Consider the following 24,053-nt stretch of genomic DNA (forward strand, 5'->3'; position numbering starts at 1 on the left):
ACCTGTACTCTAGAGTTGGCTATAGTTCTCCCCCAAAGTATTAGTTGTTACAGAGTGTGCAATCAATTGTAGGGGAACCTCTGAGAGAAGTGTACGCCTCCTTTGTGGATGTCTATGTGATTTCCAACCCAGGTATCCATTCTTCTCTCTACACAGTTCCTACTCATGTGTCCCTTCTTACGGCAGTAGAAACACGTCCCTGTCATGTCTGCACAATATTTTGCTAGGTGTCCTATTTTATTGCATTGAAAACACTTCCTCAACTCATGTTGTTTCTTTTCCTTTTTACAATCTCTACTAATGTGTCCTTCTTCTCTGCAATTGTAACATCTCACTATTCTGGGTTTCCTGTTATGTGGGTTGTATGTTGGTTGGTTCGTGTGTGCAGTCCCTCTAGTGATGGGATACTTACCATCATTACCCTATCACTTAGTGTCTCTTTCTGTTTATTTATACTTTTATCATGTCCTATAACTGACTCCCTGAGAGCACTTACAGTGATTCCTTTCCAGTTTGGTAATGAAGTTTGCACCCTTCTTTTCAAGTTTTCCCTGAGGACGTCCATTAGAACTGAAATAGCAACCTCCCTGTAGTATACATTATCTTTTATGTCTGATACCCCAGTATATTTGGCCATCTCTATCAGAGCCCTGCAAAAATAGTCTGTTGCATTTTCACTATCCTCTTGCTTGATAGTAAAAATTTTACTCCAGTCCACTATCACTGGAAAATATATGGCCAACTGTGTGATTATATGTCTAATATTGTCCTGATTATCATCCTCGGTTAAGGATTCATCCTCCTTCAACATACAATCCTTAATGAACGTTTGTATATCAGTATGAAGAGGAAGACAGGTCTTCAATAATATTTGCCAATCGTTATTAATTGGCTCGTACACATTACCATAATATCTAATAAACTGCTAACATTTGGTCAAATCTTTCCTAGGATCAGGGAAATCAAACAAAATTGAAAATGTTTCAGACCTAGTGCATGGATCATGCTTTGCTATATGTTTTAAGGGGACATCACCATCTCTGTCCGCTTTCCCATTGGGAACTGTTGTAGTGCAGACAGGATGTAAGTCTACCAAATCACTATAACTAGTTGCTGAAATTTCTGTTGCAGTACAATGGATGTCTTCCCCTGTGTTAACCTTTACATTATTCTCACCACTATCAGCCGCTGCCCCTGCTGGTGGGATCGTTCCTTTTCTTTGTCCTGAAACATTACTTTTAACATTACTTAAAACAACATACAAGTTACTAGTTACAGTTTTTACATTTTTGGTATTGGCTGTACTATCCGCCCCGACCGAATTTGTCAGGGGCGTGTTTGCGTTCAGTTCGCCATGCTTTGCAGCGCACACTTACGGAATGCTTGTTTCCGGTACGCTTACTTCCGCTGAACACGCGTTTTTCGCCACACTCACTTCTGCTGTGCATTCGCTGCTCTGCCACGTGTTACCTTCCATTTGCCACGATTTTAAACAATCATTATGTGCATTTCTCACTTTCGTTGACTTAATCAATCATACTTTATCTTTTACGTTATTTAGTACCTCTGCATTAAAACTCCCTATTGTTGGAAAAGGCCTATCACAATCTTTGGTCATTTCGACCCACGTGTCACAATACACAGTTGCGTATGCACCATATTTTTTACACATGAGAAATCTTGCTGAACCAATAAGGCCTTCTTTAGGCAGTACATTGGCCATCTCTAGCGTATGCTTAGCACCCATGTTGAACGGTACCTTCTATGCGGAACACAGATACAACGCAATGCTCTGTTCCTTCCAGCAAACAATACTTTATATGCAGAACACAGATGTACCACAATACTCTGTTCCTTCCAGCAAACAATTTCAACCTTGTTGCTATAAACACTCTAGAGATCTCTAATGCCTGGTGGACGTATTTCCATTAGCCGCGTCCACTCGCTTTTTCTCGCACCCGGCGAGGACCCTTAATACAGAAATATCACTGTGGGCCCCAAGGGCTATCAGCTCCTCGATACCCTGGCTCACCACAAAATCTGCTGAGTTTTTTATCGCTGGGAGCGCAAGTTGATAAAATCAACCTGCCTTTCCAGTATAATTCCTCCTAGCTGCTTCACCAATTTGCACTGATGGTTGTCGTGCGGTTAGATCGCACAGCCTACCAATACTAACTATTAGCAAACCTTGCGATCTTTTGGTAGCGCTTTGCGAAAACCACGTTTTTGCATTCGGTATACCTGCCCTGTATACCGTCCTTCAGTTGGGCAATCCGCCTCGTCAGACAGCAACTGAGCACAATGAATAATAAACAGTGTATCTACGTTACAAAATCACACACTATACACCTTTTCTGCGCAGAAAATTAAAAGTTCCCAACAATAGTAATAATGTCTCAGAGACTTTCACAAGTAATTATACTATGCATATAATTACTATCAAAACGATTGTTTAACCACGTGGCAATATTAGCGGAAGTTCACATACGCAAGGCAGGAAGTACACATACCCTATGCAATGCAATACACTTTAAAACGTAAAACGACAATAAAAATAAACATTTTTCTTTCTTGTCCCCAGATTCTAGTTAGCGTTCCTTCAGTTTACGCAACTGCGGACATTCAGCTTCTCAACACAAAATGAACAACAGGTTTTGAACACATTGCATTCTTTCCCGTATGAGATGCGTCCGTCAATATCCACCCTTTGTTGAGCAACTGAAATCCGCAAGCGTTGCGTACTTTCAGATAACGTAACCTCCTAAACTCACGAACCCCCAAATTATTAAAGTAATTTTATCGTTATTAAATAAGCATTGCCCATCAATTGTATGTGTTTCCAAAGCACAAAGTGATTTATTTTAGCAGATGTAAAATAGTCAACAATTCAATACATTATTATATTATGATACAGTACAGTACAGCACAGCCAATACAAAAAGATACATACATACCACTGCTATCGCATGCGCTCGCTGCGCTTACCACGGGACCCGATGGACAGTATATCTGCTTAGAATACTGTGTCAGAGTTGACTGAGAGCCATGGGGAGTGCAGCGATGATTATATACAGTACAGTGTTACACAGTGAACAATAGAGATGACGTAGATTGTTTCTATAGGTCCAGATGTTGGGTGGGTCCAGGGTAAACAGGTCATAGGCTGATTCAATATAAGGAATCCAAAGGGGGGGGTCGTCTCTCCAGGGAGTCTGCTCCTTTCATAGCCAGCATAATACAAAGGTTTATTCCCTAATATCAATAACTAAAGTATGCAATGTGCGATCTCTTCGCCGGCTGCACCGGACAGCTGCTGATGAATAGGGGATCAATATGATATCGGGCATGACACCTTTCCTATAACCTAAACCTTTAATAACACTAAAATGTACATATAATCATATTATATAAACTAATAATAAACCAAATACTATCTACTCATAAATTACAGTGTAACGGTACCAATATGAATATGAATTATATAGATAACTAAATGTTGGAATGCGAGAGTGTGCGTGCGTATTCTACCGTGCGATCGCACCACGCCACGTGTTACGTGGCGTACGCATCGCAATCGCACGGCTCAACAATATTAAACCAATATACTTTCGTTCATCCAATTATACGACTTCGACATTGTCATCTGTGGTTCTATGTCTGGCACGGCTATATTACTACTCTGCTGATTATTAAGTTGCTGGACTGTTCTCAAGAATATAGTGCCGAGCTAGTAGCCAGTTCCATTATTCAAGTTGTGTGTGTTATCAGCTGTATCTTGTTAGTAATGAACTCACACCTCTTGGTGAAGTTGGATTATCTGTGACTCCTAGTGTTACGCACGGTTGGACTGTTATTTCCACGCTGTACATCTAAGCAACATTCCATTGCATGTTTCCAGATTATATGATATCATGGAAAAAATGGGGAAGGGATGACGGGAAAAACCGCTCCGCAAAAGATAGTACCCTACCTCACTAATGAATATATATTGTTATGTGAGGGGGTGCTAAGGTCATATATATGAACATATAATCCAAAGAGAAAGGGAAAAAAGAGGTAATGACCTAAACAAGCACTCCAGGTACATATAGGTAATCAATTAATACATATTGTTTTTATTAGTATGCACTAAAAATGGTACATATAGATATAGCACACAGATAAAAAAGCGAAATATAAAAAGATTGTAGTGTTGAAAGGTATAGAATTAAAAATGAATGGACCCTTGGATGGAGTCGATCAGAGTCTGTATAACATTTCCAAAGGGAAAGTCACTGATATAGGATCTCTTGTGGGAGTATACGCAACACAAATTAATCCATATATATCAAATAGAGTGGTAAACGACGTGCACATTCTGCATGGTAACAGTGTGTCACTTGTATAGCACTTGATATTTTGTGTTGTGTTTAGTGTGAACTATAGATGGCAGTATTGCCTAATTTATTCCTCAATTGATCCAATGATGAGTTATCCTTCAGAGTGCCGTACACCTTAATACATATTAGAGATTCTTAAAACACGAGCCCTATGTAGTATATCAAGGAATTGCCAAGTATATAGTAGCTTGTGTTCTCATACATATGCGCCTACTTAGGCTATAACTCTAGATGTTACTCAGTGACTCGTGTATAACGGATGATCTCTATAGTACTGGTCTCCTCGCAAAAGCGCTAGATCGCTAGTAATATTTCCCCATATAGTCTTTCAATAGTATGTTATAGTGGGATAACGAGTATCTTAGCGAATATCTAGACGCTAGCATGTGTTTTTTGAAGGAGTCTCATTATCAGTTTGTTGGTTTACATTAGCGGCAGAACGCTGCAGTCGGCTCCACCCACTTCCGGGTCTGACGTCACTCAACGTGACGTTACCCCGACGTACGTTTCGCTATTGCTTAATCATGGAATTGGGTCCATCCCAGGGTCCATTCATTTTTAATTCTATACCTTTCAACACTACAATCTTTTTATATTTCGCTTTTTTATCTGTGTGGTATATCTATATGTACCATTATAAGTGCATACCAATAAAAACAATATGTATTAATTGATTACCTATATGTACCTGGAGTGCTTGTTTAGGTCATTACCCCTTTTTTCCCTTTCTCTTTGGATTATATGTTTCCAGATTACCCAAGTTCTTGGACTGCATTAACATCTCCTGTTCCGCTGTTTGAACCATTACGTTACCTGTTAACCATCTGCTAAAGTGAATCATATTCCATCTGGATCAGCCAAGTCTATCTACTATTCATATTGTACTTTTAGCTGTGTCAGTGATTCTTCTTTATTGCTGTGTGTGGTGTGAAGGTTTCAAGTGTTCTATATTACCATCTCAGCGTTGAACTGTTACTGCCTATCATCATGCCATTGCTAATGGTTACCATCTAAAGTACTTCCGTGATTGTATTGTTTTATGAACTGCCGTGTACTCAGCCCAGCTGAGTTTTATATATACATCTGTTATCTACTGTTGCTGCATCATCAAATTAATATACCAAATTGCAACACTATATCATCGTCTGTGTCTTCTTTTTTTGTGCTGCTCCCAAGTTGAACTATCAACCCCAGCGGGTTCTGGTTCCACCATCCTCTGCTTTTATCATCCTGGTAGAGGTTGGGGTTCCATAAAATATCCATAGCCGTGACAAAGGAGAAGGAACTTACCTACACTATCAACCATTTTCTGTACCCACTCCCCCAGACCAGAGAACCATTTTACAGGGTTCAACCATGAGAACCAACCTGCCACCATTTCCCCGACCTCATATAACGAAGAATTATGGTTCCTTCAAAATTCCCATTTAAGTTGCAGAATTTCATCCATCTTCCGATCTATAATTTCCTTGGGGTTATCTGTATTATTGGTGATGTATGTGCAACATTTGACACCAAACTGGGTGGCCAAAGTCACACAGTATCCACCAGTAATAGAGGTGAAATAATTCAGTACCAACCTATGTTGCACCAACTCCTTCTTGTACGCTTGTAGCTCCCTTCCAGTATACCTGAAAGTGTCATCATACATCTCGGTAATATTGTCTATCAATTTAGCTAGGTCTTGAATATATTTGAAATTTCAAGTTCCCCGAGCGGTCCTGTAGTCATGATTTCAGGAACCAGTTTACCTAAGAAACACAGACCCTTGGAACTCGGAGTCACCCAGGAATAAGCTTTTCTCCCACAAAGAAAGTACACATCATCAGGGAGAACATAAGGAACAGTATGCCCATTGATTATATCACATAAGGTTTTGACAAAACTACCCATGTCTAGTGTCTCCATTTGTTCAAGACAAGTGTCAGCATGGATGACATTCTTACAATTATCTATAGAGACCTTCCCAATGGATACTTTCTTATGTTTGGTTACACGCCCTAATTTATGGTGTCCATCAACATTCCTGCCTATTGGTGACCTTGTAAGTATCCCTCCAAAATGAGTGTGGCGAGCCATTGTCTGATCTGATAGGTCAGCTTCCCAATTCTCCAGAAGCTTTGCATGAGAGATATTTAGGCACAGTAAAGATCTGTCTAAGGAGTATTGTCGAAGCTTCAGACTAGGGGACCTAGTGTTATTGTACCTCCCTTCTATGGGCCTCCCTCCCCTTAATTCGAGTACTTCAGAGATGTTTAGTGGGAACGGCACTAGTCCTATGTTATGCTGTCCCTGAGGCACATGAGAGCACACCCAGCACTCAGTTTGGTTTAGAACCTTACCCACTAAGGAGTGATAATCCTCCAGCGGATGCCCGCCCACGTCCAGATTACCAGTGAACTGGCATCGCTGGATGCATCTCTCTTCAACTAGGGAGTCACAGAACTTACAGATACAATATTCATCAGACAATAGCCCCTCACACTGTCTCCGAGTTCCAGAGCCAGCAGACCTTTTCATAACCCCTGGACCAAGCTTGATAATGGGCTGCTCTGGGTATTCTAATAACTTTTCCTCGACATCCATCTCATTGGTATCACTACCAGATCCCGTCTCTGTCTTCCATCCTCCTTCACAAAAATAGTGTCCTATAAAAAGTAAAAACAAGAAAAATCCTGGAACAAAAGAAAAGCAAAAACCGCCACTCCATCGCTGGAAAGATAGTTTTGGGGCAACGTCTCTGGCTCAGGTGTCTTGACTGCAGGATTTAGGTCTCCCGGAACAGGTTTACGAGTAACAGATCAGTGTCGTCAGTCTCAGTATTTCGCACTTTCTCCGGGTTACTGACTTTCCTACAGTGGGTGGAATGGACCCAAGTGTCTCTCTCTGCAACCTTCAGTGATGTGGTACTGGTCAGCAGCACTTGGCACTTTGTACGGGCCTTCCCAACGGTCTGATAAACAACCTGAGTGTAAGAAATTGCGGATCATAACATATTCCCCAGGTTCAACATCATGACAGTTCGTTTCTGGCATACCAGGTGACAACATTTTTAGTTTTTGTTGTTGTTGCTTTAGCTGTCTGCTCATTTTTATAAGATATTGTACAGTCACTTCATTATTACACTTCAAGTCGTCTTGCAGACTCACGATCAAATGAGGTTGTCGGCCGAACAGTATCTCAAAGGGGGACAGATTAAGAGGAGGTCTAGGAGTGGTTCGGATGCTATGGAGGACTAGTGGCAAAGCTTCAGGCCATGCCAACCCAGTTTCAGCCATTATTCTACCAAGCTTGTTCTTAATAGTACCATTTACTCTTTCCACCTTACCACTGGCTTGTGGTCGGTAAGAGGTGTGAAGTCTGCTACTGATTCCCATGAGCTTACACATGTTTTGGAAGATATCACCAGTAAAGTGGGTACCCCTATCACTTTCTATGATTCTAGGGATACCATACCTACACACAAATTCCTGAACAATTTTCTTTGCAGTGAACACAGCAGTATTAGTGGCTGCTGGATATGCTTCTACCCAACCAGAAAACACATCAATACATACTAACACATACTTTAGATTCCTGCAAGGTGGTAATTGGATATAGTCAATTTTTATTACTTGAAAAGGTCCGTCTGTAAGAGGGATGTGGGATGGCTCAGTTGGAATAGTTTTCCTGACATTTTTCCTCAAACAAGTAAGACATGACATTGCCTTCTTACCAGCCTGAGAGGAAAATCCAGGTGCACACTGTTAGCAGTCGCGGCGGCCGCGGGCACCGCCGCGACTCTCACCTATTTTCTGCAGGCGTCCCGTCGTCGCTATGGCAACCGGGACGTCACTTCCTGCTTTGACCCGACCAGGGCAACAGTCGGACGCTATTTACAGGGGCGCTGCGTCCCGGCAGCTGGGAACAGCCGGGCGCATGCGCAGAAGCGCCCACAAGCCTGTGGGCTGATTAATATGGCAGGATTGAGCCTGCCCATGTGATGTCAGAGCTAGGCTCTGATTGGCCACTACTGGTATTTAAGGCAGTGAGGTTTGCAGCCTCACTGCCGGTTATAGCGTTCTGTCCTCAGTCCTGCTGCCTGCTTGTGCTATCCATTTTTGGTTCCTGCTACCTTGGATTTGACTACCCGTGTTTTGACCCCTGCTTGTTATTGGACCTGTGACCCTTCTCTTCTGACCTTGACCTTTTGCCTGGAATTCGGATTTTGCTTCTCTGCCTGTGAGTTTGACCCTTCGCTTGCCCTTGGATATTGCATCTGTGCCTGTGACCTTTGACCTAGGATTCTTCTTATACTACTGTCCACCAATCACTCCACTTCTGGGAACTCCTTAAGTCAGTATACGTTACTCGACCCTCGGTCGGCCCGCAGCCCAGTCTGTCCCCACCACTAGGGGCTCCAGCGAACACCTGGCCTTCAGAGTAGTTCCCGAGTTTCACTGTGCTGACTTGGGAGTTCCTAACATTATAACCGGCCAAGGAAGATTGGTATCATATGGCCATGGACGGAGAGAAGTCGAATCTGTCCCCAGCCCAGATTCTGGCCAACCAGATACAGGCGGTTTCCCAAGTGGTGCAGAATTTATCCCAGCGCCTGGCAGTCCAAGAAGGGGCCTCCAGAGACCGGCAGCTCCAGCAAGTTCCCACTGGTGACACACCGGAGCCTAGGATGAATTTGCCTGACCGATTCTCTGGAAGCAGGCCAGCCTTCCGTAATTTCAAAGAGAGCTGCAAGTTGTACTTTTGTCTGAAACCACGTTCCTCTGGTTCCGAACAACAGAGGGTAGGGATCATCATCTCTTTACTCCAGGGCAACCCTCAGTCTTGGGCCTTTTCTTTGCCTTCCACTAGTCCAGCCTTACAGTCAGTGGATGCCTTTTTTCAAGCCCTGGGGCTATTGTATGATGACCCGGATAGGGTAGCCTCAGCTGAGTCTCATCTACGTACGCTGAGGCAAGGACGTCGCTCAGCGGAAGAGTACTGTGCGGAATTTCGACGATGGTCCACTGATAGCACCTGGAATGATCCAGCATTGCGAAGTCAATTTCTCTTAGGACTCACTGAGCAGATAAAGGATTCTTTGGTCCAGTATTCAATATCCGACACGTTGGAGAATTTGATGCAACTCGTTATAAAAATTGATCGGCGGATCAGAGAGAGGAAGGCCGAACGGGAGTCCTCTGCTCCTATGGACGTTTTTGCTAAACTTGATAATACTTTGCTGATTCCTCTGAACCCATGCAGTTGAGCGCTTATCGTTTGCCTCCGGAGGAACGCTCCAGAAGACGCTCACTAGGCTTGTGTATGTATTGTGGTCAACCAGGCCACTTAGTCCGTTCATGTCCCAGCAAGCCGGGAAACTCCAAAGCCTAAGTGCAGGTGAAGAGGTGCGCTTGGGTCTTCAGATTACCTCTTCAGACAATTCTTTATTAGTCTCTGGACGTCTAACCTTCCGTGAGAGATCCATGGACCTGAAAGCTTTTCTTGACAGTGATGCGGCTGGTAATTTTCTGGATATACATTTGGCTCAGACACTTGATATTCCACATATCAGGTTAGGATCAAGCATCACCACATGTGGTTTGGATGGTAACCCCTTGCCTGGGGAAAGGATTCTCGCCAGGACTCCAATGGTTCGGTTGTCTGTGGGAGTCCTCCATACGGAGGAGCTCTCCTTCTATCTTATCTCTTGTCCCTCTGCTCCTTTGATATTGGGGTATCCCTGGCTTCACAGTCATAACCCCCTTATTGATTGGAAAACAGGGGAGATTGTCCGTTGGAGTCCCGGGTGCTCTACGTCCTGCTTGACCTTGCCTCTTAGAATTATACAGCCTAGTCCAGAATTGTTGCCGGTACCCTACCAGGACTTCAGTGATGTCTTTTGCAAGAAGAAAGCTGATTCACTTCCACCACACCGGGAATACAATTGCGCAATTGAATTGGTACCCGGTTCTAAGTTGCCCAAAGGGCGTTTATATTCTCTATCCCTTCCTGAAACACAGGCCATGGAATTATACGTAAAAGAAAACCTGGAGAAAGGGTTCATCCGCCCTTCTAAGTCTCCGGTAGGCGCAGGTTGTTTTTTCGTTTCTAAAAAAGATGGCAGCCTGAGGCCTTGCATTGATTTCCGTGGACTAAATAGCATCACGATTAAGAACATGTATCTGTTACCCTTGATCTCTGTTCTGTTCGATCAATTAAAAACAGCTACTGTATTCTCTAAGATTGACTTCCGAGGGGCCTATAATCTTATCCGAATCAAGAAAGGGGATGAGTGGAAGACTGCCTTTAATACCCACTCGGGACATTACGAATATCTCGTAATGCCATTCGGTTTGTGCAACGCTCCGGCAGTCTTTCAGGACCTGATTAACGATGTATTACGTGAGTTCTTGGGAAAAACAGTATTTGTTTATTTGGATGACATCTTAATTTATTCCGAATCCTTATCTCAGCATCGTCAACACGTCCGCCAGCTTTTATTGAGATTACGAGAGCATCATCTGTACGCAAAACGGGAGAAATGCGAATTTGAGGTGTCCACAGTGGCATTCCTGGGTTATATCATTTCCTCATCAGGATTCGCTATGGATCCCGCCAAGGTGCAGGCAATTCAAGATTGGGTCCTACCTACTAACTTGAAGGCGATCCAAAGATTCCTTGGCTTCGCCAATTATTACCGAAGGTTTATTGGCTCATTCTCCTCGTTAGTGGCTCCTATCACTGCCCTCACTCGAAAAGGAGCTAACCCAGCGGAGTGGTACGCAGAAGCACTGGCAAGTTTCTCAGCTCTCAAAGCTGCCTTCATTTCCGCTCCAGTCCTTAGACACCCTGATCCAGGACTTCCGTTCATTGTGGAGGTGGACGCTTCGGATGTCGGTGCTGGTGCCATTCTCTCTCAGAAAGACCCACGGAGTAAAAAGTTGCATCCTTGTGCATTTTTCTCGAGAACGTTTTTGCCTGCGGAATGTAATTATGACGTTGGAAACCGTGAATTATTGGCCATTAAGTTGGCATTGGAGGAATGGCGACATTGGTTGGAGGGAGCTGCACATACCATTACCATCTTCACAGACCATAAAAACCTCCAATATATTCAGACCGCAAAAACTCTGAATCCCAGGCAGGCTCGCTGGGCCCTATTCTTCACCAGATTTAGGTTCATCATCACATTTCGTCCAGGTTCCAAAAATTCTAAAGCCAATTCGTTGTCCCGAAGTTTTTTGGCCCATCATCCTCAGTCACCTGACCCGTTGCCTATTATTCCTTCAACCACGATTCATCTCGGACTCACCCAGGATTTAGGAGCCACTATCCGTCACTTCCAGAAAATCGTTTCGTTGCAGACAGCTGCCAACAAATTATTTGTTCCGGTGCACCTTAGGAAATCGGTTCTCATAGAAGGTCACAATAACCGCTCTGCTGGTCATCTAGGAATCCGTAGGACTATCTAAATTCTTTCTCGCTGGCTTTGGTGGCCTACCTTACCAGATGACGTAGAGACTTATGTCCGTGCCTGTCCTGAATGTGCCAGAAATAAATCTGCTAGAACTCGTCCTTCTGGTCTACTGTTACCCTTACCTGCTCCAACCAGGCCTTGGACTCATCTTTCGATGGATTTTATTGTTTTCCTGCCAGTATCTACAGGTCATAACACCATTTGGGTAGTGGTAGACCGATTCAGTAAGATGGCACATTTTATTTCCTTACCCAAATTACCGGATGCCAGGACCTTGGCCACCTTGTTTCTCACACATATCTTTCGTCTCCATGGGCTTCCCGAAGACATTGTATCGGACCGAGGATCCCAGTTTATTGCACACTTTTGGAGATCTTTTTGTAAATCCGTTGGGATCACTATCAGTCTGTCCTCGGCATATCACCCTCAGTCGAATGGTCAGACAGAAAGAACCAATCAGGCCTTGGAACAGTTCTTACGCATGTATGTGTCTAAATTCCATGATAACTGGTCCTCTCTCTTACCCTGGGCGGAATTCGTGTATAATAATTCTTGCCATTCCACTATACACACATCCCCGTTCTTCTGCAACTTCGGGTTCCATCCGAAATCCAACTCGTTCTCTACTGCTGTCTCCTGTGGGGATTCCGGAACACCTGCTTTTACTGCCAGGATGAGGGGTGTCTGGAAAAAGGTGCACTCTGCATTAGGTCTAGCCTCCCAAAAATCCAAGGTTTTCGCGGACCGCCATCGTGCGCCATGTTCATTGAAAGTGGGGGATCGGGTTTGGTTGTCCACACGCAACATCAGGTTACGGCAACCTTGCAGGAAGCTGGGGCCCCGATACATTGGACCATTTTCAAACGAGAAAAAGATAAATCCAGTGGCATTCAGGCTGAGACTACCACCTTCCTTAAAAATACCTTCAACATTCCATTATTCTCTTCTAAAGAAAGCTGCGGCTCCCAGCAAATTCAGTCAGCCTTCCTCTAACAGGCCCCGGCCTTTGATTGTGAACGGAGACCAGGAATACATCGTCGAAAGGATCCTCGACTCTAGGAGGGTTCAAGGCCAAGTTCAATTCCTAGTCCACTGGAAGGGTTACGGCCCAGAAGAGAGATGGTGGATACCACAGAGGCGTCTCCATGCTGAAAAGCTCATTAAAGAGTTTTTTAATAAGTTTCCCATGAAACCTGGATGTCTGGGTTCCTTGACCCCTCCTCAAGGGGGGGGGGTACTGTTAGCAGTCGCGGCCGCCGCGGGCACCGCGGGCACCGCCGCGACTCTCACCTATTTTCTTGCAGGCGTCCCGGTCGTCGCTATGGCAACCGGGACGTCACTTCCTGCTTTGACCCGACCGTTGCCAAGGCATTGGCTTTGACTACCCGTGTTTTAACCCCTGCTTGTTATTGGACCATTGACCCTTCTCTTCTGACCTTGACCTTTTGCCTGGAATTCGGATTTTGCTTCTCTGCCTGTGAGTTTGACCCTTCGCTTGCCCTTGTATATTGCATCTGTGCCTGTGACCTTTGACCTAGGATTCTTCTTATACTACTGTCCACCAATCACTCCACTTCTGGGAACTCCTTAAGTCAGTATATGTTACTCGACCCTCGGTCGGCCCGCAGCCCAGTCTGTCCCCACCACTAGGGGCTCCAGCGAACACCTGGCCTTCAGAGTAGTTCCTGAGTTTCACTGTGCTGACTTGGGAGTTCCTAACACACACCAGTATGCTCTCACCAGTTTGCACATACCTTCTTTACCCAGGTGAGTCAGTCCATGTGCTGCTTCAGCCAGGCTTGGATAGTATGTTCTGGGAGCTACAGGCTTACCTTGTCCATCTCTCCAGAGTCCTGAGGACTCTTGACCACATCCCTTCGCCTTCCAGACCGCCTTTTACTGCAGGGTACACAAATCTTGCATTTCAATTCATTTCTGCATGTCTAATGTCTGAAAAACCATCATAGTCTCGGTCGATACAGTCATAGGTTGCCCTGCTGCCCATTTAGCAGCTTCGTCCACCCTATTGTTGCCCAATGACACCGGGTCTTCTTCAGAAGTGTGGGCTTTACATTTTATGATGGCTACTGTCTTGGGTAACTGTATCGCTGTCAAAAGTCCTTTTATGTGTTGTGAGCGTGCCACCGGCTTGCTTGCTGCTGTCATAAAGTTTCTAAGACGCCAAAGGGCCCCAAAAACGTGCACTACCCCGAAGACATACCTAGAGTCAGTATATATATTAGCTGACTTACCCTTTGCCAAATCACAAGCTCTCCTTAATGCTACTAGTTCGGCCACTTGAGCTGAGTGAGGTGGGCCAAGGGATCCAGCTTCTACAACGTCCTGATCGTCTACAACAGCATAACCAGTACATAGTTCTCCCGTCTTTCTATGACAACTCCCGTCTGTATAAAACGTAAAATCTACATTTTCTAAGGGGGTGTCACGTATGTCAGGCCTCGCAGTAAAGGTCTGGTTCAGGTATTCCATACAGTCATGCATGTCAGTACTCCTGCCAAACTCATCACCACCCAGGGTCTCCTCACCTCCCACCCTTTGTGTTTCTCGAGTCACATATGGAATATATGTAGCTGGATTTAAGGTGCTACATCGTTTGATGGTGATGTTTGAGGGTGCCATCAGAGCTAGTTACCATTTTGTGAATCTAGCTGAAGAGACATGTCTGGTTTGGGCTGAATTTAACAGAGCTGATACAGCATGGGGTGTATAGACAGTTGAATCATGTCCTAATACTACGTCCTCGCTCTTACTTACCAGAAGAGCAGTTGCTGCTACACTCCTGAGACATGTTGGGAGTGATCTTGCCACAGTGTCCAATTGTGCACTGTAGTATGCTACCGGTCTGCTAGCGTCACCATGTTTCTGAGTAAGGACACCTGCTGCGCAACCATCAGCTTCCGTACAGTATAGCTCAAAAGGCTTTTCATAATCAGGTATTCCCAATGCAGGTGCTCTAGTCAGATTATCTTTAAGATTAAAGAATGTTTGCTCTGACTCCTCTGTGTGTACGACACGTTCTGGTTTTGAGGAAGAGACTAGCTCCTGCAATGGTAATGCCAGAATAGAAAAACCTGGGATCCAGGATCTACAGTATCCACACATCCCCAAGAAGGTACGAATTTGCTTCTGGCTCTGCGGCAGAGTCATGTGTTGTATGGCCTCGGTCGTCAAGTGTCTTGGCCCCTGGGTGAGACAGTGTCCTAAGTATTTGACCCTAGTCTGACATGGCTGTAACTTGTCCTTTGCCACCTTGTGCCCTGTTTGTGAGAGATGGAGCAACAACAATTTAGTATTATGCAAACATGACATAAAAGAATCAGAGCACAACAACAAATCGTCCACATATTGAATCAGAACAGACCCATTGCTAGGTTGAAAGCATTGTAAACAGTCATGTAAGGCTTGGGAAAAAATACTGGGGCTGTCAATGAAACCCTGGGACAGTCTGGTCCATGTGTATTGCAAATCCCTTGTTGCAACAGCCTTTCAATAACAGGATTTACCCCTAATTCCACCTCCGCTTTTAATGGATACTGTGGGATTTTTGGAGCTATCCTGCCACTTTTTAGATTTACCATCAGCTACATTTGCCATCAATCCAGTGTCCTGTCCATCTTTGGTCCATAGGGAACACGGTATTTCCAGCAACATCCCCTTTACTTGAGATAGACTTTGTTCTATAACGGTAGAGTGCAACATTAACCTTTGTGGGGTGTCCAATATATCCTGCACCTCATGTGCGACCTTCTCTGGTATATCTAGGAAAACACCATCTGGGGTACAGTATATGACACATCCCATTTTACATAACAATTCTCTTCCCAGCAAGCTAGTAGGAGCTGCTGCAGCCAAGAGAAATGAGTGCTTGGTATACAGAGGCCCTATAGTAACTTCTGTGGGTATAATGCAACACTCTTCCCTTTCCCACCATAGCTGGAATACTTTTACTGGTCACCTGTAGATTGAAAGGAGAAGTTATCAAAGATCTGGCCGCCCCTGTATCTACAAGAAAAGTTTGTTTCCTACCAGCTATGTCAACTATCATTGTTGGTTCTTCTCTCAGACTCTCTGTTAACCTCACTGGCTGTAGATTACAGGTATGACCTTACCCCTAGCGCTGACTATAGCTTTCCCCCGCAGCATTTGCTGCTATTATATGCGTAGGGAGCTGTGAGTCTTCTATTCTATGTGAGTTTCTCCTTTGTGTGTATCTATGTGTCCCACATCTAGGGTTGTATCTGTCCTTTCTACAATCCCTCCTAACATGTCCTTCTTCATTGCAATTGAAACATCTCAATATTCTTGGTTTCCTGTTATGTGGGTTGTATGCTGGTGATCGTGTATGTATTCGCTCTAGAGCTTGTATACTTACCGTCATTAACCTATCACTTTTCTCTCCCTTCTTTTTAAAAAGGTTTTTGTCATGCTCCACAGCAGACTCCCTAAGAGAATCTACTGTGATTCCTCTCCAATTAGGTAATGAGGTTTGTACTCTTGTCTTTAAATTTTCCCTAAGACCATCCTTTAATACCCCTACAGCCACCTCCCTGTGATGTGGATGCTCACTTATGTTTGATATCCCAGTGAACCGTGCTATCGCTGCCAGACCTCTAGTGAAGTAATCCGATGCAGTTTCACTATCTTTCTGTTTAATGGTGAAGATTTTACTCCAATTTACTATCACTGGAAAATAGATGTGGCTAAATGTGAGACGATTTGCTCTATATTCTCTTGATTAACCTCATCTGTCAAGGTGTTGTCTTCCTCCAACAAACAATCTTTAATTAATTTTTGTATGTTAGTATTGGGGGGAAGACATGACCTCAACACTACCCGCCAATCTTTATTGATTGGTTCGTGTGCGTTTCCTAAGTCTTTAACAAAATTCTGACACTTAGCCAACTCTTTTCTAGGATCTGGGAATTCAGTCGTAATGGAACGTAGTTCTGACCTAGTCCAGGGACAATGCATTGAGACATTTCTTACAGGGACTATACCATCCTTATCCGCTTTCCCATTAGGGACTGCTATTGTGCAGACAGGATAAGTACCAACTGGTTCACTATCTTCAGGACTAGTCACAGGAACTGCTGCTTCAGTACCTTGGATGTTATCCCTCCTAGTGGTCACTCCACTACTCTCACCTATCTCAGCCACTGCCCCCTTTCCATACTTACGCTGAACCGCTAGCATATTAACAGCATGGGCAATGGCTGAAATTACAGTGGGTTGATCCTCTTTTTCAGACATACTTGCTTTAAACTGACTTAAAACAGGATATAACTTAGCAATTTCCTTTTTTTCATTTTTAATAATGGCTCTACTTACTATGTGGCGGGGGTGCGCTTGCGCTTAGTTCTCCACGCTTCTCAACGGCTACTTCCACTGTGCATGCGCTTTTCGCCACGCCTACTTCCGCTGTGCACTCGCTGCTCTGCCACGTGTTGCCTTCCATTTGCCACAATTTCAAACAATCATGTTTAATTCTCATTTTTGTTAATTTGATCAACCTCATCTTATCTCTAACATTATTTAGTACCTCTGAATTAAAACTCCCTATTGTTGGGAAAGGCCTAACACAATCCTTGGTTATCTTGACCCACGTGTCGCAATACGCAGTTGCGTATGCACCATATTTCTTACAGATAAGAAATCTCGCTGAACCAATAGGCCCTTCCTTAGGCAGTACATCGACCATCTTTAGCGTATGCTTAGCACCCATGTTGAACAATACCAATATCTATGCGGACCACAGACAATACCGCAGTACTCTGTCTCTTCCGCAAACACTTCCAACCCTTTGCTACAAGCAATCTACTGCTAGAGATCTCTTAATGGCCGTGGATCTATTTGCTCAAGCCACGTTCACTCGCTTCCTCTTGTACTAAACAAGGACCCCTAACACAGAAATATCACCATGAACCACAGGAATACCATAGTACGCTGCCTCTTTCACAAATCTGCTGAGTCTATTATCACTGGTAGCACAAAGTTGATACAATCAACCAGCCTTTCCAATATAATTCCTCCCCGCTGCTTTCTCAAGTCACAATCACGGCTTTCCTTGCCGTGCGGTCCGATTGCAACACTTAAAGATACTATCAGTAAACATTGCGATTACTATTGGGCGTGCGTGCGAAAAGCTCCCTTGTTTTCGCTACCGGTATACCTGCCCCGTATACCGTCCTTCAGTTGAACAACCTGCCTCGCCAGACAGCAACTGAGACCAATCAACAATAAAACAGTGTATCTACGTCACAAAACCACACAACATACACCTTTACTGCGCAGAAAATCAAGTTCCCAACATTCGTAATAATGCTTCAGAGGCTTTAACAAGTGATTATACTATGCATGTATAACAACTATCAAAACGATTGTTGGCAAATCTAAGGGAAGTTCACATACGCTAAGCAGGAAGTACACATACGCTAAGCAATGCAATACATTAAAAAAACGCAATATGACAAAAAAGAAACAGTTTTCTCTTTTGTCCCTAGATTCAAGTTAGCGCTCCTTCAGATTATGCAAAAATGGAAATTCGGTTTCACAACACAGAATGATAAACAGGTTTTGAACACATTGCGTTTTTACCCGTATATGACGCGTCTCCACCCTTTGTTGCGGAACCGAAATCCGTAGGTCTTGCGTATCGTCCGGTAGCGTAACCTCCGCCGCGAGCCCCCAAATTGTTATGCACGTTTTGTCGCTATCCAATAACGATTGTCGAATCGCAATTTGTGTTTCCAACGCACAAATATTTATTATCCAAAAGTAGTAGAATAATTCAAGCGAAATAAAATAAGTACAGCCGTTACTTATCGCAGGCGCCCTGGATCCAGTGAACAGACTTCAGGTCTGAAGTCTGTGGTCAAAGTAGACTGCTCTCGCTAGATGAAGAGTTCCTGCTTATATGCAGTCAGAAGTACAGTTAAATAATGTAGGTGACGTGGCTTGCTTCTATTGGTCCAGGGTTCAGGAAGGTCCAGGGTGTTGCAGATCATAGGCTTGTTCAAACCAAAATATCCAAAGGTGGGGGTCATCTTTCCAGGGGATGTGCTCCAACTTTCCCGCCAAGAATCCAGTCTCAACTAGTCTTTTAGCATTTTATAGTCAGTATTGTCTTAAACATTTATTCCCTAACATCGCTAACTAGAGTATACAATGTGCGATCTCTTCGGTAAAGGAACCGGACAACTGCTGATGAATAGTGGATGATACCAAAATGATACCAGACATGACACATTTCCTTAAACCTGAACCATATGTTTTACTAACATGCATATAACGTATAATATTAAACATGAATACTACTATATTTCGACATAAATAACTATGTGTTGTAACTACAATTAATGTGTACTATTTACAAATGTGTGCGTTTGTGCGAATGTGTGTAAAAGTCTCAACTATCCAGTCTCAACTAGTCTATTAGCATTTTATAGTCAGTATTGTCTTAAACATTTATTCCCTAACATCGCTAACTAGAGTATACAATGTGCAATCTCTTCGGTAAAGGAACCGGACAACTGCTGATGAATAGTGGATGATACCAAAATGATACCAGACATGACACATTTCCTTTAACCTGAACCATATGTTTTACTAACATGCATATAACTTATAATATTAAACATGAATACTACTATATTTCGACATAAATAACTATGTGTTGTAACTACAATTAATGTGTACTATTTACAAATGTGTGTGTTTGTGCGAATGTGTGTAAAAGTGTAAAAACTGTTGTTGCCACGTGTTGCGGCTGGGTACGCCCTTCCACGCCGTAGCGTACTCTATGCATCTTTTCAAACAAAGACAACCAAGTTTGCTCAATATTAATTGAAATGACTTTATCCAATTTGCTGACTTCGACACTGAGTCATCTGCATCATCCCTGGGTCTCTTGGGAAAGCTAAGTTTTTTCCTAGCAGCAGTTGAGTGAGAAACTGGAGAAGACGCCGTCCTGTCACGTAACACTTGAGCTGTCATCTTACTCACCGGGAACTCCTTGCATCTCTTCAGATCTGGATCAGTTGAAAACAAAGAAAAGACATAGGTCTTAAACCGAGGATCAAGCACAGTCGCCAAATTGTAGTGATCCGATTTCAAGATTCTGATAACTGTTGGATCCTGGCGAAGTGAATAAAGTACTTGATCTACAAGTCCGACATACTTAGCGTAATTGCTTTGTTTCATCTCCTCCTTCAGTTTCTTAAGCATCATTTTCAAAAGACTAATTAAGGGAATTTATCTCCACACACTCTGTGCCCTCCTTCATCTCCACACGCTCTGTGCCCTCCTTCATCTCCACACACTCTGTGTCCTCCTTTATTTCCACACACTCTGTGCCCCTGCATCCACACTTTGTGGCCCTGCATCCACACACTTTGTGCCCCTGCATCCACACATTCTGCCCCCTCTGCATCCACACATTCTGCCCCCTCTGCATCCACATACTCTGTCCCCTCTGCATCCCCTCACTCTGCCCCCTCTGCATCCCCTCACTCTGCCCTCTCTGCATTCCCTCACTCTGCACCTAGGGGGCCAGGAAGAGAAAAAAACAAAAACAAAAAAACTTACCAATCCGGCGGCGCCCAGGACCAAGCATCCTCCTCTCCTGCCGCTTGTCACTGAATGTCGGGCATGATGATGTCACATCTGACATTCAGTGAGAAGCGAGGAGGGAGGATGCCGGATCCCAGGTGCCCGCGGATTGGTAAGTTTTTGGGTTTTTTTCTCTTCCTGGCCGCGGCACCCCTGGTAGCCGCGGCGCACACTTTGTGAACTGCTGCTGTACATTATGGGACTGCAGATTTAGAAGACCAAGCCTGCCCTATTAATTCTATTTCAGCAATGACAATTAGTAATGAAGCAATGGAGCTCTCCTCTTTGTGTGTTACCTATATAACATTATACATTATGGGACTGTAGATTTAGAAGACCAAGCATGCCCTATTAATTCTATTTCAGCAATGACAATTAGCAATGGAGCTCTCCTGAATGTCACTGTAGACTTTGAAAAACACTGCTACCCCCTCCTCTTTCTATTCTACCTATGTTGCTGCTCTACAGACTGTGCTACCCCTTCTGTGTCACTCTGTGAAATGGCGCTGGATCGCCGTGGAGGGCGGTATAGAATCCAAAACTCGCGAGATCTGAGATCCGACGCCGTAATGATGACGTTTTGCCTCGTTTTCAATTCCGAAAAAGTGCGACTTGGTACTCGGATAGGCTAAGTTTGGGTATGTTCGGTTCTCGGGGAACCGAGCCTGAGCATCTCTAATTAATTCAGTTAATAAGGTCTTAAGACAAAGTGGGGGAAAGTTTTTAAAAGTTTGTTAAAACATACAGATTTCTGCATGGTATATTAGACATAGACAGATCTGCCAACAAATGCCCTTTTTAAATAATCTTCCTATTTGTATAAATAAGCCCAGATTTTGTACATAGTACAGTGACATGAGACTGGCTTAATAGGCGTGTCTGAAGCCTGAAGCCAGGGGCTGGGTAAGGTTATACACTGAGCATATGAACATGCTTCATATACCCTCTGACTCTCCAATCCTGCAGAGGCACTGTCACTGTGCAGCGTGATTACACAGCTCTTCCTGAGCTTCCTTCACTCACTGCCTTCCACCCTGCTGATTATTTACAATCCCAGGATCCCACAGACCTTTTTGATACTGTCCAACTCACGGCGATTATCTGCAGCTACAGTGTTATAGGGAATGTTTGACTCTCCCAGGACATGAAGAAGAAACTGGGGAACAAAGAAAGGCAGCGTGTTTGTGTTTGTTCTGGAGAAAAGATAGATCATACTTGGGACTAGCATTATTTGTTTTGAAGTACAACGTTCTGCATCAAAAGAACAAAGAGCCTGGAATAGGACCATTTCCAGTAAGTAGAAGAAAAGCCAATGATTCTCCTTTCCGGTATATAATCACAATTGTTCCGTAAAGCCAGCAAACTAGCCTTTTTTAAAAACAGATTGTCTTTTATTATGCTTTATGTTATCCTGCTGGAATGGGGCACATTGCTCTGTTTACGTCTCATTACCTGTTATCTAGACAGCGTGAGTCGTTTCCTTATCAAAAGGTAGGTAGCTGTTCTGCAATTAACACATCGCGGATACAGTCACATATTAAGTAGGATTTATTTTTTTTTAAACTTAATTGTCAATATGTGTCCTGTATTTTATATCAATATAGGTTGTATTTTTGTAAATACAATGGTTATGTTAGATAATTACGTGTTATATACGCTGCCAATGACTAGGTGTAGACTTATATTTCTCGGTCCATGCTGTGTAGATGAGTATACAGTATTACTCCCGATTAATATTGGTTGTAAGATCCATGCTCCTTCATTGTGTCCTTAGCTCTGTGTATGTGACGAGTTTAACAGGGCGTGCACGGAAATTACATTATCACATGGAAAGTACAAAAGATGTTCAGCGTTTTCTTCTTTGTGGTCGGAAGGCTGACAAAGTACAGTATATTCCCCGGAGAATGTGACTGTATACCTCACAACAGAACATTTCACATGACCAAAGTGGGCCCCAGTAGTATTTCGTGTACATTACTAAGTAACACGATACTTGTCTTAATAATCACAGCTGAAATATATATCACAACACTATATACATATATATGATACTACATTCAATTTAGGAAACATAAAGATAAGAATTGTATTCACTTGATTTACATGTTATACGTTCTTTTGGAAGAGGGACAGAAGAGTTAGATTCACAAAACTGACATATGGGAGGTGACCTAAAAAGTAAATTATATATGAATGTAACTAAAAAGTAGAAACATAATGCAAATATAGTGACGCAAAACTTTGTTGCACATTGATTGCAGTATGCACTAATGGTAAATGTTTATTTAAAGAGTTACTGTCATGAGACATTGTATAAATATGTGCTTTGCTTAGTGGCTGCTTTGCAGTGCTGGGTTTGAGTGGAGTTTTTTATATTTTCCCAGTGTTTGTGTAAGTTTGCTTCAATCTCCTCCTATGGTTCATAATCATACATGTAGGTTAGTTGGCCCAGGTATTGTTAGTTTATGTGCCTGTGATAGGGAAATTAGATCGTAAGCTCCACTGGGGCAAGTAGTTGTGTAAATGAAGAAACATTCTATGATTGTAAATCACTGTGTAATATCCTGGCACTGTATAAATAAAATATAATATTACTTTGGTTTCCATCATCATCAACATTTATTTATATAGCGCCAGCAGATTCCGTAGTGCTTTACAATTGAGAACAAACCGTAATAAAACAATACTGGGTAATACAGAGACGTTCGAGGGCCCTGCTCGCAAGCTTACAATATATGAGACAATGGTTTTATACACAAGGGTAATTGCCGCATTATATTGCCTATTTGCCCATCTAGAATGCAATGGTTAAAAAGTAGTGGGCTGTATGCTCAGTCACAGAACTATGTTGATCAGAGGGTTGTCTTGTGTTAGCTGTGTAGATGGTGGTAAGAGAGTAATCTTGGGAGATTAAGAGGGTGGTTGAGGAATATTATAAGCTTGTCTGAAAAGGTGGGTTTCAGAGAATGCTTGAAGTTTTGAAGACTATAGGAAGTCTTATTGTGCGAGGGAGTGAATTACACAAAGTGGGTGCAGCCTGGAAAAGTCCTGTAACCGAGGATGGGAGGATGTGATTGGAGTGTAAGAGAGAAACAGATCTTGTGCAGAACAGAGGTGTCGAGTTGGGAGATATTTTGAGACAAGTGAGGAGATGTATGTTGATGCCTTGTATGTTAGTAGAATAATTTTTTTATATTGGAGTTGTTGAAAAACAGGCAATCAATGTAGACACTGACAGAGTGGGTCAGCAAAGAAGAATGATTTGCAAGGAAAAGCAATCTAGCCACTGCGTGCAAAATAGATTGTAGGGGTTTGAGTCTGATTTTGGAAAGACCAGTAAGGAGGGAATTGCAATAGTCAATGCAGGAGTGCATGAATTAAAGTTTTTGTAGTGTCTTGTGTGAGATATGTGCGTATTCTGTAAATGTTTTTTAGATATATGTTGCATGATGAATTGTGTCAATTGCAGTGGAATGTGATTTACATAGTGCTTGCCATGTCTTGTAATTTATCCAGTGTCACTTTGATTTCAAATCTCTACCTATAATAACTTTTGGAGTTGAGTTATTTTTCCGATATAACTAGGG

Source organism: Mixophyes fleayi, chromosome 5 (genome assembly GCF_038048845.1).
Source record: "Mixophyes fleayi isolate aMixFle1 chromosome 5, aMixFle1.hap1, whole genome shotgun sequence".
Classification (NCBI taxonomy): domain Eukaryota; kingdom Metazoa; phylum Chordata; class Amphibia; order Anura; family Limnodynastidae; genus Mixophyes; species Mixophyes fleayi.